Raw genomic sequence first — 4687 nt, 5'->3', positions numbered from 1 at the left:
TTTCCCCTTTCATAAACATGGACTATTTTCCAATTTCTTTTTTAGTTTGTCTTATATATTTTAATAATGTTTTATAGTTAACTTATTACATAGATAATTTCACCTCCTTTGTTAATTTATTCCTTGATTTTAAATTCTATTTGATATACTTATAAATGGGATTGTTTTATTTTTTTAACCCATTTTGTGTAACATACTCCTTACTATATTTATTTATTGTTTCCAATATTTTTTAGTGGATGTTTTAATGTTATCTATATATTATCATATTTTGCAAATAACGATAATTTTATTTCTTTTTCAATCTGGATTCCTTTTATATCTTGCTGTTGTCCAACTTTTCTGGCTTCCACTCATTACTTCAATTAAACCTCCCATCTAAGCAAGATACTTTCCTGAAGAATATTTTTATATAACTTTATTACTTCTTTCACTTTTTTTAATCCAATTTTTACTATTTGTTTAACTGAAAATGTGATAGTATGCTTTCTTTTTAACATGCCTTACTAAAGCCTTGCTTGTATTATGAGAAAGATCTTTAATTTCATAAATATTATGAATAAAACCACTAACTGTTTATTGAGAAATACTCTCCTTTGTTGGTTATTTTAAATAAACTAGGTATTACTGGGGTTTTTTTAACAGCCACAGCAAAATATCCCATTGGATATTTGTAAGATCCTTGTAAGAAACACATACAAATTCAAAATGAACTATTTGTAAGATCCTTGTAAGAAACACATACAAATTCAAAATGAACTATCTATTCAAAGTGAAGACTAGTTGTTCTTCCCCAAGCTTTTTGGTGATGCATAGCTGAAGTCCCTTTTTTGAAATATGTTTTAAATTAACCAGTGCCAACTCAGAATCTTGCTTATTGTGTTGACAATAGCTTCATCCTGAATCTCATATGTTGAAGGAGTTGGATACTGAACTGTCAAAGATACAAGGACACTTACTGTTAGAGAAAAGCCAAGTGAAAGAGCAGAATTGGAAAGGATTCTGGAAGAGAGTGAATTACAGACTGTAGCACAGTCTTCGGGTCTCCTCAGTGCCTTAGAAAGGATGCTTTACCTTCCTCTAAATCTCAAACTGTGGGTCCATGTCCTCTGAATTAAGGGGGAAAAAAATGTGTCATTCCAGAAAATGTTTTTCTACCTTCTCTCTCCCCCCCCCCATTTCTCTTCTTCCTGTTTGCTCCCTCCCTTCCCTCCCCCCTCCATGGAAAATTTTATATGATATGAACAATGTAAATAAATTAAAAATTGGCAACAGAGTAATTTCCTATCAGCTACCACTATGTTGACACAGAGAATGCCCTGCTACTAAGTATTTAAATTTATTCAATTAATAATAAATAACTGTAAATAATAAATAACCTTTGTTTCTTGATAAGTGCATGGACTCTGAATTATTAAAAATAACCATGTTAATAATTATTACACATAGATCACCTCCATAATAATGTAAACAAAACTACTGGTGGCCTAGGCAACAAAAGTTGATTTTTGTTTTCTTTCCCTAAGGAATCAACCCAAGGATTCACTGAGGTATGTAATTTCATTTATACAAAATTAATTATCATCCATAATATTTTCTTTTGTATTTACCAAGTTTATTTTTGTTTACAGAAAACTGAAATGACTGAAGAAAAAAATAAACTTGAAATTCTGGTAAGGTTTTCATACACACATTTAAATAACACAGCCAGATTTTAATTTGTCACTGTTGAACTGCAATCCTCTCAACCACAAAGGAAAAAAACCTTCTTTAATAAACTTTAATTTATATGAAAGTCCTCCTTATATTTAGTTAAAACTTTACAAAAGTTTTTTTCATTGTACCAATCATATCATTGTCATGTATATACCTAACATGTTCCCTGGTTATTCTAAAAAACCACTGGTTTTTCATTTTGTAAAAGTACAAAATTATCCTGAAAGTAAGTAAATACAACTGCATTCATTTCCAATTTTATGAATTCATGATCATATGATCAGATTCATGGAAGATAGTAGCTCAAAACAGAACACAAAGGAGGGGAATGATTATTAATCATAAACGTGACAGGAATTATGCAATATACTCTTCTTATATTTCATTTATTCTACAAGATAACAAGAATTAACAACTGACTCAGTGGCACATATGCTATTAAATTAAACCACACATTTTATGACTGTAAGGACCAGAGTTTTTTCTATCAGAAATGGCAAAAAAAAAAAATGTCAATTTAGACACCTGTTTTATCATTTTAGAAATGATCTTGTATTCTTAGCACAACCTTTTGGCTTGCTTTTCTTTTGTTGTTTGCTTGGTTATGTTTTTATTTTACTTAAAGCTTTTAACCTTGGGGTCTAAATTAACCAAAGAATTTTCTCAGTTTTATAATACATTCTACCACTGTAAAATTTCCTTTGATCAGATGGCTTTGGTATCATTTTGAATTTATCCAACCAAAATTTTAATGTATTTTATCATTCCTGTGTATATTTATAGTTAGGATACTGTAATAACTACCTATTTTTTTCCAGAATAAAATTTACCAATATTATCAGAAGTTCATCTTGCCTCAATATTACAAGACTGTTAGCCAATATCAGCCCACCATGAGCACATGGACTCACATTAAGCCAAATCCTTTCCAATTTGTTCCTACTATGGTGAGTACTCCCTTTTTGTTTGATTTTATAAAATACAGCTGTTTGTGGTTAAAAATATGCTGAAATAATGGAGAAATTCTATTGTAATTAATTTTCTAATTTGTTGACATATAATTAAATAAAAAATGTCTAGGCAAGAAATTAAATCAGTGCAAATACAACTACAACAAACCAAAATAATTATAATGATAAATTTCATTTCCAATGGCTTTATATTTCTGAAGCATTTCCTTAAAATATTTAAATTACTATAGAAATTCTTAGAAATAAATCAAGATAGAGAGTATTATTTCCATTTCACAAAAGGATCTGAAATTAAAAAGTGGGTAAATCAGTTTCTATTTAATATTTCTCCTGAATTTCATTAAAATTTTATCTGAAAAAAAAGTTTTAATGAGGAATAAATGGGAGAGCAAGAAACTGAACCCAGAGAACTGAGAATTTACTATAAATAGAGATGAAAAATCAGAAGACCAGACATAAAAAAGCTTTTTATGTGAGGGAAGAGTCTTCATTTCTCAAGATATTTTAAAGATATGATTCAGTTTTTTAGACATACATGTAACATTCAAATATATCTTTTCCATTATTAGAGAAAATAAGAATTTAGCTATCTGAGATTTGAAATATAACAGGCCTAAGGAATGTTCTAATTGTTAATATTCTTTTTTTTATTCTTATTTTTTTGTTTCTTATTGTAAACATTTAATTAAAATATATCATTTCTCTTTCAAAGAACTACTTTTAAGATTATTGAATGACCTCTCTTCTTTGACTGTATTGGTAAGTACCTTTAGAGCTGAAATTTAAGTAATAATTTAAGTGGGATATTTATGTGGAGTTAAATCTTAATGTTGCTAAGTAATATAGCTTCAACTTTAATTACATTACATTTTGTTTGGGAGATATTTTAAATTTTATTTATACCTTTTTATTTGTAAATGTAAGTTATATGTGTAATTTTGCAGACATGTATGCTTTATAAATACATAAATTATAACCAATTTTTTCTATGGCTATTGATCCAATTTGGCCAGGAGAAATACTCCTTTTCTAAGAATCTAGGTTCCAGTGAGATCAAAAGGCTTGAAATATAGTAAACTAATAGCTTTTATGTCTAACAAACTATTTGAAATGTAAGAAGACCTACAAGTTACTTCATAATTGGCTGAAAATGTAAATACTTAATGAATAACTGTGAATATTACTTTTGAATACTGGCTGAAGAACACAGCTATTAATTTTCACACATTTATTAATTTGCTCAATAGTTACTAAGTTCATTTCATGTATAGAGGTATCAAACTGGAAACCAGAAAATATTTACTAATAATAGTTATAAATAATAGAATTCTGCTCAACTAGGATGAATTAGTGCCATATGTTTATTTATAAACTTATCTTTTGAAATATTATGTCATCAAGGTAATATAGTATTGCCTCTTCTTTTTTAGGTTTGACTGGAATATCTATCTTTCTCATCTACCATTTACTACCAGCATGTTTAGACTGAAGTAATAAGGCAGAAATATTCAGTTGAAAGAAGACTGCAGACTGTCTCTTGAATTGTTTATATTCTTCCTGTTAGTCATTTTGAATATGCTGGGTCTGTATTGTGGTTTCATACAAACTAGACTGACAGTTATTTATTTTCACCACTCTTTCTGAATTATATAAACGCATTTCTTTCCTCCAAAAAATAAAATTTCAAATGCACTCTTTAATGTGTAATCATCATTTATTCATTCTCATCTAGTAGACTACTGATGGTAATATAAACATTCCTTTAACAAGTAACTTTAAATGAGATTGATAACAAAACTGCAGTTTCTAGTTACTTCAATTTTATTTCTCACTCCTGTGAATAATCAGGGATTCAAGAGTAACTTTGAACACTATAAATTATATTCCTTAATCACAACTGAATACTAACAATTCAGCCATTATTACATCATCTCTCTGATTTATCCATGTTCACAATTTGCTACAGAATTGACCCCAAACCTTCACCAGATCCCTCAATC

At 28.6% G+C, this 4687-nt stretch overlaps 1 long non-coding RNA gene across 1 annotated transcript; it reads left to right on the top strand.

Annotated features, from left to right (window-relative positions):
* The first annotated feature begins 1642 nt into the window (after positions 1-1642).
* On the top strand, positions 1643-4328 carry LOC105853548. Its single transcript, XR_001145382.1, has 4 exons — positions 1643-1673; positions 2535-2663; positions 3400-3446; positions 4118-4328. It is a non-coding gene; the product is annotated as an uncharacterized LOC105853548 (long non-coding RNA).
* The last annotated feature ends 359 nt before the right edge of the window (positions 4329-4687 follow it).

The sequence above is a fragment of the Condylura cristata genome, unplaced genomic scaffold (assembly GCF_000260355.1).
Source record: "Condylura cristata isolate star-nosed mole 26May11 unplaced genomic scaffold, ConCri1.0 scaffold00012, whole genome shotgun sequence".
NCBI classification, from domain to species: domain Eukaryota; kingdom Metazoa; phylum Chordata; class Mammalia; order Eulipotyphla; family Talpidae; genus Condylura; species Condylura cristata.
Note: the sequence above shows the minus strand (reverse complement) of the source record. Positions and strands in the feature narration are given on the sequence as shown.